The sequence below is a fragment of the Mesoplodon densirostris genome, chromosome 2 (assembly GCF_025265405.1).
Source record: "Mesoplodon densirostris isolate mMesDen1 chromosome 2, mMesDen1 primary haplotype, whole genome shotgun sequence".
Taxonomy (NCBI): Eukaryota; Metazoa; Chordata; class Mammalia; order Artiodactyla; family Ziphiidae; genus Mesoplodon; species Mesoplodon densirostris.
In genome coordinates, this window is record NC_082662.1 from 36,180,937 (window position 1) to 36,194,920 (window position 13,984).

Genomic DNA, 13,984 nt, shown 5'->3' on the forward strand with positions numbered 1-13,984 from the left:
TTCTTTTGTTGTGGAGCATGGGCTGTAGGTGCACGGGCACGCGGGCTCAGTAGCTGTGGCTCGGGGGCTCTAGAGCACAGGCTCAGTAGTTGTGGTGCACTGGCTTAGTTGCTCTGTGGCATGTGGGATCTTCCCAGATCAGGGATCGAACCCATGTCCCCTGCATTGGCAGGCAGATTCTTAACCACTGCGCCACCAGGGAAGTCCCTGGTTATCCTTTTTAAATATAGCAGCTTGTACATGTCAATCCCAAACTCCCTAACTATCCCTTCTCTCTACCCTTCCCCCTGTGGTAACCATAAGTGCATTCTCTAAGTCTGTGAGTCCGTTTCTGTTTTGTAAATACCTTCATTTGTATAATTTTTTTTAGATTCTGCATATAAGCGATATCACATGATATTTCTCTGTCAGACTTACTTCACTCATTATGACAATCCATGCTGTCTAGTATGTCCATCCATGTTGCTGCAAATAGCATTATTTCATTCTTTTTTATTGTTGAGTAATATTCCATTGTGTATATATATATATATATATATATATATATATATATATATATATATCCCACATCTTCTTTATCCATTCATCTGCTGATGGACATTTATGTTGCTTCCATATCTTGGCTATTGTAAATAGTGCTGCTATGAACACTGAAGTGCATGTATCTTTTCAAATTATAGTTTTCTCTGGTTATATGCCCAGGAATGGGATTGCTGGATCATATGGCAACTCTATTTTTAGTTTTTTAAGGACCCTCCATACAGCTTTCCCTAGTGGCTGCACCAACTTACATTCCCCCAACAGTGTAGGAGGCTTCCCTGGAAAAGGAGCATTTCAATCACCTCAGATAATTGTGGATAGTTTTTTTTGATGCAGGAAGAAACTTGACAAGTGGTAGTTGCTTGAAGGTTAATGCAGCATGGAATCCAAAACCATACCAGTGAACTTTTCCTTTCTTTCCCTGCCCATCTTTATTGAGATATAATTGACATATAACATTGTGTAAGTTTGAGGTATACAATCCATTGATTTGATACACTTATAGATTGCAAACTGATTACCATAATAATGGTAGCTACCACCACCATCACGTCACATAATTACCATTTCTTTTTTGTGCTGAGAACATTTAAGATCTACTCTTTTAGCAGCTTTCAAATATATAATACACCAATGAACTTTTTATACTCTGTTCCAGTAAAATCCACCAGATTGTCTTGCATATTGGTGGCTCTTTTACTTATGCATACTTGTCAAGACATGTATTAGTCATTTAGAATTTATTGGTTCACTGTGCAGATATTTCAAATGTTGACACATTTCATTGTACAACATAAAAAACTCACATTCACTAATGTCACTACCAATCTCATCAGAAAAATCTTCCTTTACTGACTATCAAGCTCACAGTAGCAGATAAAACTGCTAATTTCCAACCAAAATATCAAATCACTTTGGCAACAAATACTGTCAGTTGTTTTCCTTCAAGTGACAGGTGCCCTTTGTCCATTTTAGAGAAAACACCTGCCAAATACCCAAGTCTGAATAACAATAGTTTGTCTGTTGGTTATACTTTCAGATAAGAATGAAGTTCATGGGGACTTCCCTGGTGGCGCAGTGGATAAGACTCTGCGATGTCAATGCAGGGTTTCAATCCCTGGTCAGGGAACTAGATCCCACATGCATGTTGCAACTAAGAGTTCGCATGCCACAACTAAGGAGCCAACGTGCTGCAACTAAGGAGCCCGCCTGCTGCAACTAAGATCCGGCGCAACCAAATAAATTAAAAAAAAAAAAAAAAAAGAATGTGCATAGCAGCACTGTTTGTAAAAGCAAAAGCCCAGAAACAACCCTCACTTTTATCAATGAGGGAATGGACAAATTTTTGGTATATTCATACAATGATCTACCTCACAGTGGTGGATGAACGTCCCAGAGTTCTATCAATCAATACGGACAGATTTCAGTGTCTTAATTTGTACTCCACCCAAAGTAGGGTGTGAGACAAATTCTTCAGTGCAAGAGTTTATTTAGAGGTGATCCCAGGAATCAGAAGTAGCGAGTGAGAAGAAACTGAGGAAAGGGACTTCCCTGGTGGCACAGTGGTTAAGAATCTGCCTGCCAATGCAGGGGACACGGGTTTGAGCCCTGGTCTGGGAAGATCCCACATGCTGCGGAGCAACTAAGCCCGTGCACCACAACTACTAAGTCTGCACTCTAGAGTCCGTGAGCCACAACTACTGAGCCCACGTGCCACAACTACTGAAGCCCGTGAGCACCTAGAGACTGTGCTCCGCAACAAGGGAAACCACAGCAATGAGAAGCCCACGAACGGCAACAAAGAGTAGCCCCCGCTCGCCGCAACTAGAGAAAGCCTGCGCACAGCAATGAAGACCCAACGCAATCAAAACTAAATAAAATAAATAAATAAATAAATAAATTTATTTTTAAAAAAAGAAGAAGAGGAACACAAACCAATAAGATGTGCATTATTGAGCTACTGATGATAGTGGGCCACTGTGCTCATTCCGGCTGAGAACTCCCTGAGGAATTGTGTGGAATACAGCTCAGAATTGTCCCTCTGCAGATGTGGGGACTGGACCATTTTCCACTTACTTCCATCCTCCCACCCCCTGCCCCAAGCCCCATTGATCGATCTCCTGGGGCAATAACTCTCCTGAACTCCTCGGTTACACACAGGCTGAACAGCTTTCTCAAGCTTTGTAAAGAGCCCCAGTCAGATAAGCGAAGAGCTGCTGTGGCCTGCGAGGTGGCCTGCTAGCAGCTTGCCTTCAAGTCTCAGCTACTCTGAAATTGAGTGGGCTGCGGGGACACGGTGTGAGCTACCATAGATGTCAGCTAGACTCAGAAACTAATGTTGAGTGAAAAAAGGAAATCAAAGGGAATTATGTACAACGTGCTCCATCTTTATAAAGTTCAAAAATACATAAAAGTATATAATGCATGGTTAAGGAAATACTTATGGATATTATGCACATAAAATTATGGATATTCTGAAAGCAAGATAGGCGGGAAAGGGTTTATCACATATTGGGGGACAGTCAGCAAGTTTGTTTATCAGAAAGCACATGTCAGGGTGCAGTTGGAGATAAAGGTAGTGAGTTAAAGAAGGTGGCTAATTGGTGGGTGTCTTTGAAACCAATCTTCAGTTTTACTCTGATTTGGAAAGTAAAGAGGAGCAAGCTTTTAAGAAAGGGTGTGATAGGATCAAAATGTATCAAAAGCAATCACTATGCAGTTGGCTTGGACGGGAGAAGGAGCTGAGGCGCAGAAGTCCCTTAGCCCGGCAGCACTGGGAGGCTTCTCTGCTTTTAGGGAGCTTCCTCTTTGCTCTGTTCCTTTATCGGGGCAGACAGGCAGGGCGTGGCTTGTTGGTGTATAGGAACAGCTGGAAGGGAGTCTGTCGGGCAGATGGAGCCCCTGGCTGAGGGCTTCAGGCATTAGAATAAAAGATGAACTTTTCCCAGGCCCACCTCCGGAGTCCTTCCTGATGTTCCTGCCTGAGGCCTCATCTCCCTGAATGGGCAGAGGGATGTTCCCAGCTTGGAGACTCCAGCTCAGCCGGTGAGAGACAAAGGGCCCCTAATTCCAAATGTGGTGGGTCCTCCTCCCTCTCCCCTCTCTTCGTTCTTTTTAGTCCTTTGATTTTCTCAGGATCCTCAGGTCTGTTGGAGAAACTATCCCCTTTCTTCATACTCACAAGAACATTTTAGAGGATGAAATGGAGCGACAGGAGATGAGGAGCACAAAAGGGGACAAGTGACAAGGGGACTGGATGGGTTTTGTCAAAAGACTCTCCTTTAGATATTATCGTCATCATTAAGTATGACAGCTGTCACTTATTTAGCCCTTACTCTTAGCCAGGTCCTGGCCGTGTGCTTTCAGACAGAACAGCTGTAGATTTGCTGGGTCTTCTTAAGCTGCTTGGAGTTATCAAGGGAACTTCCATTGCATGTTTTTTTTTTTTTTAGAAAGAAACACTTTTTTAAAAAATTAATTAATTTTTGGTTGCATTGGGTCTTCGTTGCTGCATGCGGGCTTTCTCTAGTTGAAATGAGCGGGGGCTTCTCTTAGTGGCAGAGCATGGGCTCTATGTGCGTGGGCTTCAGTAGTTGTGGCATGTGGGCTCAGTAGCTGCGGTGCACGGGCTTAGTTGCTCTGCGGCATGTGGGATCTTCCTGGACCAGGGATTGAAACTGTGTCCCCTGCATTGGCAGGTGGATTCTTTTTTTTTTTTTTTTCTGCTTTTTAAAAAAAATTTTAATTTAATTTATTTTTTTATACAGCAGGTTCTTATTAGTTACCCATTTTATACATATTAGTGTATACATGTCAATCCCAATCTCGCCCCCCGCTACTTTTCCCCCTTGGTGTCTATATGTTTCTTCTCTACATCTGTGTCTCTATTTCTGCCAGGCAGGTGGATTCTTAACCACTACGCCACCAGGGAAGTCCTCACTGCATGTTTTTTTCTGCTTTAGAAGTTTTTGAAATTAAACTGTTTCAAACTTAAATGTAAATGACTTCCTGTGGGGAAAAATATTTCCAACATATGTAGTAGAAAAAAAATTTTGTTACTATATGAGGAATTTTACAAAACATTAGAGACAAATGCCCAAATAGAAAAATGGACAAAATATAGACAAGTAATTGACAAAGTCCAAATGACATAGGAATAATCAAAGAAATACAAATTAAGATGAAACACAATTAATTATTTTTAGAGAGATATTGTTACTCATTAAAATAATGAAGATGTAAAAAAAAAAAAACCCAGTTTTGTTACTCATTAAAATGACAAAGGGACTTCCCTGGTGGCACAGTGGTTAAGAATCCGCCTGCCAATGCAGGGGACATGGGTTCAAGCCCTGGTCTGGGAAGATCCCACATGCTGCAGAGCAACTAAGCCCATGTGCCACAACTACTGAGCCTGCACTCTAGAGCCCGCGAGCCACAACTACTGAAGCCCGCGTACCTAGAGCCCATGCTCCGCGACAAGAGAAGCCAGTACAATGAGAAGCCCGTGCACCGTAACAAAGAGTAACCCCTGCTCACCACAACTAGAGAAAGCCCGTGTGCAGCAATGAAGACCCAATGCAGCCATAAATAAATAAATAAATAAATAAATAAATAAATAAATAAAATGACAAAGATGTTAAAAAAAAAAAAAAACCCAGTGGTGGCAAGGTTGTGGACAAACAAAGAATTTCATATACTTTGGTAAATGGATATGACCTCTCTGGAGGGCGATTTGGCAATGCAAATTAAAAGTATCACCATTTTAAAGATGGGAAACTCAAGGCCTAAGAGTTTAAGTGACTTCCTTAAAGTTACAAAGTCACACAATTAGGAACCAAGCCAAGTCTAGAACTAAGCCTTATAACTTGGCCCTCAATCCACTATCAATTGTAGTGATAAAGCTTATAATAGCAATGCATTGGGAAAAAACCTGAATATTCTACAATATGGAATTATTTTAAAAATTCTTGCATATTCATGATGGAACACTGAAATCATTAAAAGAATATTTGATGGCATGGGAAAACTACATAATATAGTTCTTGGTGAAAATGTTGGGTATTAAATCAATGTATACAGTATAGTCCTACTTTTTAAAAAAAGTTATATACATACACAGAAAAAATATTTGAAAAACCCTATTGTCTTCAGGTGGAGGAATTACAGGTGATTTCAAACATTTTTGTCCTTTTTTTCTTGTAATTTCCAGATTTTCTATAATAGCTAGGATAAAAAAAGCAATAAGTTTTATTTGATAAAAATTGTAAAACAACTGAAATGCCATAGGGCTATGCTGGAGGTGACTTGGAGCTGGCTGACCAAAAGTGCCTGTCAGGGCAGGGAGCGTGCATCCCAGAGGGCAATGAGAGGGGACCCAGAGCCTGAGGGAATTTGAAGCCGAAGACTAGGGCACTTCAGATGGCCAAAAAGCACATGAAAATATGGTCAACATCACTAATTATTAGAGAAATGCCAATCAAAATTACAATGAAGTATCAGTTCGCACCGGTCAGAATGGCCATCATCAAAAAATCTACAAACAATAAATGCTGGAGAGGGTGTGGAGAAAAGGGAATCCTCCTGCGCTGTTGGTGGGAATGTAAATTGGTGCAGCCACTATGGAAAACAGTATGGAGGTTCCTTAAGAAACTAAAAATAGAACTACCATATGACCCAGCAATCCCACTATTGGGCATATATCTGGAGAAAACCCTAATTCAAAAAGACACATGTATCCCAATGTTCACTGCAGCACTATTTCCAGTAGCGAAGACATGGAAGCAACCTAAACATCCATCAACACAGGAATGGATAAAGAAGATGTGGTACATATATACAATGGAATATTACTCAGCCATAAAAAGAACAAAATAATGCCATTTGCAGCAACATGGATGGACCTAGAGATTATCATACTAAGTAAGTCAGACGGAGAAGACAAATATCATATGATATCACTTACATGTAGAATCTAAGAAGTGATACAAATGAACTTATTTACAAAACAGAAATAGACTCACAGACACAGAAAGCAAACTTATGGTCACCAAAGGGGATAGAGAGGGGGTGGGGAGAGATAAATTAGGAGTTTGAGATTAACTTACACACACTACTGTATATAAAATAGATAACTAATAAGGGCCTGCTGTATAGCACAGGGATCTCTACTCAATACTCTGTAATGGCCTATATGGGAAAATAATCTAAAAGAGAGTGGATATATGTATAACTGATTCATTTTGCTGTACACCTGAAACTAACACAACATTTTAGATCAACTATACTCCAATAAAAAAATTTTTTTAAAAGACTAGGGGAGGTAGTGAGAAGAGAGGGCTTTTAGTTCCTTGAAGTAGGATGGATACAAGAAAAAATCAAAATCTTATATATAGCAATGAAAAAATATATATTTATATATAACAATTTTGGGACCTAGTGTCCTACAGGTGACTTACAGCAAAGGTGGCATCTAGACAGCTGATGATGGAAAACTCTCACTCACCATCTGTTCACCCTTTTATTTTTTCAGTCTTTTTCTTCTACCCTGTTTCCCTTCTACCATCTTTTAGTTTCCTCTCCTGTTTTTTGGTTTCTTCTCCCCGCCTGGCTTGGAAACTTCCATTGAATACCATGGTTCTCCTTCACTGTTGTTCTGCCCATGGAAGGCACTCTCAGAAATAGAATCTGACTAATCCTCCTCTTAACTCAGTAATTTTGTCATCTGAAACATCAAGTTTCCAAATTAGGTTATTTCTAGTGGAGAACTGAAAGTTAGACAAACACTCTTGAAATGTTATTTTTCCTTTTCATGAAGCGGAATTATAGCATATTGGAGCTGGAAAGGAATTTAAAGCTTCAACTTGTCAAAATTCTTTAATTAAATAAATTTCATTGTTGCTAAATTTAGTTTCATGTTGCACATTTGTTCATCAATATATTACACTTTATCAGTAAGTTAGGAAATAGAGATGAGAAAAAATTGCCCATATTTCCAACCACCTTAATTATTAACAACTATTCATATTTTATAGGACTTACTTTTAGTTCCTTTCCTACACACTCTGTAATGTAGTTATAATCATTGTAAATGTATTATTTTGTATTTTGCTTTTAACACATCATTAGCTTTCATTTGAAACATAGGTTTGATGAACCATAATTTACTTAGTCATTTCCTTATCAATGTACCTATAGATGGTCCAGTTTCTCACTATTATACAAATACTACTGACATCATGTAAACTTTTGTATTTCAGATTCTTTCCTTAGAGTAGATTTCCAGACTATTTCTCACTGGATCAAAAGGCAAATACATTTCCTTACTTCTTGTTGTTTCCCAATTTACAAGGAACTCAGCAAATGTAAATGAATCTCTCAATTTAAAGATGGAAAATCAGGGCCTAAGAGTTTAAGTGACTTGCTCCAAGTTACAAAGTCACACAGATAGTAGGGACCAAGCCAAGACTAAAACCAAGCCATCTGACTCCAGTCCTCAATTCACTAGAGATATAAGCCTTTCTTTACCTTTTGGTTTTATTTAGCCTTAGATTTTGGGGAATGTTGCCACTAGCTTACTCTCTGCTCTTCTTGGATGAGATTATGAGGAAGGAAATTCACACCTTTAATAAAAAAGCTACGATCTCATATCACATTAGTCACACTCTACCCAACAACAGCAAAATACACATGAAACATTTACCAAACTAGACCATATGCTAGCACACAAAGCAAGTCAATAAATTTAAAAGGATTCAAGTCATACAAAGTATGTTTTCTGGCCGCAGAAGAATTAAATTAGAAATCAATAACAGAGGCCTGTCTTCTTCCTGACTGGTCCTGGTGGTTTCTGTCTGAGAACTGCTGATAGCAATATGTTTTCAGGAAATGCCAAAATTGGGCACCTTGCCCCCCAGTTCAAAGCAACATCTATTATGCCAGATGGTCAGTTAAAAGATATCAGCTTATCTGACTACAAAGGAAAATGTGTTGGGTTATTCTTTTACCCTCTTGATTTCACCTTTGTGTGCCCCATAAAGGTGATAGGGCAGATGGATTTAAGAAACTCAACTGCCAAGTGATGTGTGCTTCTGTGGATTTTCACTTCTGTTATCTGGCATGGATCAACACACCCAAGAAACAAGGAGGACTGGGACCCATGAACATTGCCTTGATATTAGACCCCAAACGCAATATTGCTCAGAACTATGGGGTATTAAAGGCCGACAAAGACATCTCATTCAGGGGCCTTTTTACTATTGATGATAAAGGTATCCTTTGACAGCTCACCATAAATGACCTTCCTGTCTGCCACTCTGTGGATGAGACACTGAGACTAGTTCAGGCCTTCCAGTTAACTGACAAACATGGGGAAGTGTGCCCAGGTGGCTGGAAGCCTGGCTGTGATACCATTAAGCCTGATGTCCAGAAGAGCAAAGAATATTTCTCTAAGCAGAAGTGAGCACTGGGCCATTTTAGGGCCAGGCTGTAGTAGGCGGCCATAAAACAAAACCTCTTTTGTACATTGTCATGCTTAAAATACAAGACCTTACACTCAGCCCAGATGTGGTGTGGGACAGGACAGGCCTTTCCTGCAGGTGTTGGGGAGGCCAGCCTTTCTTCCTCTGGGGGGAATGGTCTGAGCTGAAAACATGCAAACAATCAAAATGAATACATAATTTAAATGTGAACGTTATGATGAGAAGAATGGGAGATGAACATAAAGTTTTAAGTAGATGTCATGGAATAGTATTGTTGTTCTCCTGACATTTTATGTACTTCAGTGATTTTGAAAAGCAAACACCTGTTCCCTTTTTTGGTATTATTACTGCAGCTTAAGTATATCTGTAGCTCTACACTGTGTAATTCTGAAAGGAGAGTGAGAAAGAAAGAATCTGTCTCTTGTTGCCAAATTGCCTCATTAGTTTTAGTGAACAAAAATATGTACTTTTCTGATGTGAAATCGTTGTGATTAAAAAGTAGTAGCAAATAATGTTTATGATATTTCAGACATTATAATTTCCTATAGTAATTATAACATTCCTATTCTTTTGAAGTTGAAACTTCTGTGTACTGAACCACAGGTTTTCTAAGCTTCTAAATGTAGCCTTTCATTGCATATTTCAGTGGTCAGAACAGATGACCTCACACACACACACACACACACACACACACACATACACAAAGTTGTATTCAGTTGACAAATTTCTTGATTAACTACACAGCTAGGATGCAATCATGTTACTAATTTGCTTGCCCAGTGAAATATGCTTATAAATGTTATGGAAGTAGGATGGCAGATAAGTTTAAAATGGCACCCTTTTGCAAAGAGCTCAGACTTTTAATGAACTATTTTAAAATGGGTTGGAACTGGGAATTCCCTGGCAGTCCAGTGGTTAGGACTCCACGCTTCCACTCCAGGGGCACAGGTTCGATCCCTGGTCAGGGAACTAAGATCTTGTGAGCCGTGTGGCATGGCCAAAAAAGAAATAGGTTGGAACTCATTTTTCCCCTTTTAAAACAACTTGTGATCACGAATGCCGTTATCTCTCAGATATTTGACCTTTTTGTTTCAGCTTAGGCGTATATTGTATGAGTACGTTAATCTTTTCTATACCTCTATTCCAGCAAATAGCAGATAAGAGGATAATAATCCTTTTATATTTAATAATAATATAATTTCAGTATAATTTAATATTATTAAATATTATTTTATTTAATAAAAATCAGATAAAAGAATCAATTTAAAAACTGTTAATTTTGAAAACTTCTAAGAAGCCAAAACATTATGGCCTAAATCACCCAGAAGACATATATATTGTATTTTAGTTCCACGTTAACTTTTTATCGATACTTTAGTTCCACAGTCCTAAAAGCAAACACCTTTTACTTTAAAGTACTTTATCATATCATTTGATGCATGCAAGTCTGTGCTCTTTGACAAAATCAACATATAATGAAGACATGGCTTTGTTTACTGAGATTCAAACTTGATGCAATCTTTAAAATAAACTCAGTTCTTTCAGAAACATTAAAAAAATCATATGTATAAAATAAATAAGCTACAAGTATATATAGTACAACAAGGCAATATAGCCAATAGTTTAGAGTAACTATAAATGGAATATAACCTTTAAAATTTTTGAATCACTATGATGTACAACTGAAACTCATATAATATTGTACATCAACTATACTTCAATAAAAAAGGGGAAAATTGTGTGATCATCTCAATACATACAGACATATCAGTTGACAAAGTTAACATCCATTCTTGATAAAAACTCTCAGAAAACTAGAAATAGAAGGGAATTTCCTGACCTTGATAAAATATATCTATGAAAACCTTATGGCTATCATTATACCTAATGGTGAAAAAAGGAATGTTTTCCCTAGGATCAGGAACAAGGCAAGGAGCCAAGGCAACAAGGCAAGATAAGGAAATAAAAGACATTCAGATTAAAAAGGAAGAAGTAAGACTGTCTTTACTCATAGGTGATGTGATCTTCTATACAGAAAATCCTATGTAATCTACAGAAATGCTAGCATTAGTAAATGAGTTTAGCAAGGTCAGGGATATAAGATGAAATATACAAAAATCAATTGTATTTTTATATGTTAGTAATGAAAAATCAGAAATTAAAATTAATAACTTAATTTAAATATAATAACATCAAAATATTAAATACTTATGAATAAAGCTGACAAAAGATGTGCAATATCTATACACTGAAAACTATAAAATACTGCTGAAAGAAATTAAAGAAGACCTAAATTAGTAGAGAGATAAACTGTTCATTGGCCAGAACACTCAATATTGTTAAGATATCAATGGTCCCCAAATTGTGTCATGTACATTGAACTTTAGGAAGTGAAATTATGCTTTATATTTATTAGGGGAGCTTTCTTCATAAAGGAATTTCATGATAACCACACTGAGAAGTAAGGAAGTGATTTGCGCATTTTGTAACTCATGATACAAGGCTGTGCATTCATTCATTCACTCATCTATTTATCCATGTTTTACATTCTACCTACTTCCAGAAAGGATCCCATCAGTTTGCTTGCGTGACACCCTGATATGTGCAAGATTGCCTTGTTCTGAGTGTAAAATGAGGACAGTAATACTTATTTTTCAGGGTTGTTGTCAATAGCAAAGAAGTATATGTAGAGTACCTACAGGTGCAATAAATTGGAGCCATTATGGATATAGAACAATATAAATAACTCAAAAATATATTTATGATTTAGTATTAATTCAATCTTACAGTAGCATAATGTTGATTGTTATAATATTGATATATTATAATATAAATTAACTGAGGACATGATGGAAGAAGGCCATCCTGGCCAACCAGATCAGAAGAATAGATCTGGAGATCAGTACGGTGACCAGATAGAGGGTTATTACATCCATGTAAGAAAATAGGAAATAAAAGATTTGGCAGCACTTAATCTTCCACTCAAAGCTCTGAGAAGAGATGCTGTAAAGCAACTGTGGCTGTGGCTTCTGATTTTGGACCTCGGGAGGCACTTCCTGTTGTGCTTCTTTGCCTCCTGGACTGTGTGTGCCTTTGCCCAAAGTGGACTCTGTTTCTTCTCCTCTTTCTCCTTCCCTTCTTGGTCATCCTCCTCCTTTTTTCAATATATTTGCTTCCTGATAATCACAGTTATACATGTTCAAGGTAGAAAATTTAGAAGATACACAGGGAAAACCATAAAGATCACCTTCATTCCCCTCTCCCACCCTCAGAAATAACCACTGCTTAATATCTACATTTTTGCCTTTTTTCCAAGCATATTCTGCCTAACTTGTATCATCCTATGCATCGTTTTAAAAATTTATTGTTTGGGATATAGTGAAATTTTCCCAGTGCTATTAAAGATTGTTCTATCATGTGATTATGAAATACTGCATAGTATTTCATTGCAAGAATGTACCATAAATAATCATTCCCATTTTCGTGGACTTTTAGGTTGTCTTCAATTTTTTCTTTTCATAAATAACTTTGTGATGAGCATCCGCACCATCAAATCCTTATGCACATCCTTATTTATTTCTGTAGTATTCTTTTCTGGAGGTGAAATTACTGGATTGAAACTTTTGCCTAGGGCTTCCCTGGTGGCACAGTGGTTGAGAGTTTCCCTGGTGGCGCAGTGGTTGAGAGTCCGCCTGCCAATGCAGGGGACAGGGGTTCGTGCTCCGGTCCGGGAAGATCCCACATGCCGTGGAGCGGCTAAAAAACTCTTGCCTACATGTAAACCTTTTGATACTTATTGCTAAATTTTCCTTGTGAAAGTTGTTTAGCAATGGACAAGGGAGTCAGTTTGCCCACATGTGTGCTGACTCTGCGTATTTTCCCCCTGATATTTGATAATTTGAAGGAAGACAAAGCATATCTAACTGTGGTCTTGATTTGCATTTCTCTAATGACTGGAGAGTGAAAATCCTGTATCTGGTGTCATCCTTTCTAGCTCTCCTCCCGAAGCTACCTCAACTGCCCTCATACTCAGAGTGACAATTGGATGGAAGGACTTCATTTGCTTTTTTTTAAAAATAGAAATATATATTACATTTATTTGTATTTTAACAACCCACATTGTCAGTTTTTAATTATTCCTCATTTATTTCCAACTTTTTTTAAAAATTTTTTGGCTGTGTTGGGTCTTTGTTGCTGCGCATGGGCTTTCTCTAGTGGTGGCGAGTAGGGCTGGGGAGGGCTACTCTTCCTGGGGCGCACGGGCTTCTCATTGCGGTGGCTTCTCTTGTCTCAGAGTACAGGCTCTAGGTGCGCGGGTTTCAGTAGTTGTGGTGTGTGGGCTCAGTAGTTGTGGCTCGCAGGCTCTAGAGTGCAGGCTCAGTAGTTGTGGTGCACGGGCTTAGTTGCTCCGTGGCATGTGGGATCTTCCCACGGCTCGAACACATGTCCCCTGCATTGGCAGGTGGATTCTTAACCACTGCGCCACTAGGGAAGCCCTGCTTTTTTATTCTTAGTAACTGGTGCAGACCATTGCACCGCATGTTTTCTATGAATGCTCACTATAGCCCTATCTACGAGGTGGGTACTATTATTAACTCCACTTCATGTGTGAATGAGAGGAGACTTGAAGTAAACTAGCCTGTCCAAGGTCACACCAGGGAGGTGATGGCAGAACCAGGGCTTGAACCCAGGCTGACTCCAGAGTCCATCCTCTTAATCACTTAATGAACTATCTGAATCTAGGAAGATGGGGCCCTGGGGGTCTCCTCTTATTAAATTTCAGGCAGCCCTGGTTCACCTTGCAGCTCCACATCATTCTGGGCGTGGCTACCCAGGTTGTGTTTCAAAAATACCTTCTCATTGAGGGTTTGAGGATTGGGGTAATTCCAGGGCATCCAGGGCCCTGCCTACTTCCACCTTCAACCTTAATTGATAAGGTAGAGAGCCTTTCTCATTTACCTAACTTG

At 38.8% G+C, this 13,984-nt stretch overlaps 1 pseudogene; it reads left to right on the top strand.

Annotated features, from left to right (window-relative positions):
- Positions 1 to 8,411: 8,411 nt before the first annotated feature.
- On the top strand, positions 8,412 to 9,033 carry LOC132479276 (peroxiredoxin-1-like; annotated as a pseudogene).
- Positions 9,034 to 13,984: the final 4,951 nt, after the last annotated feature.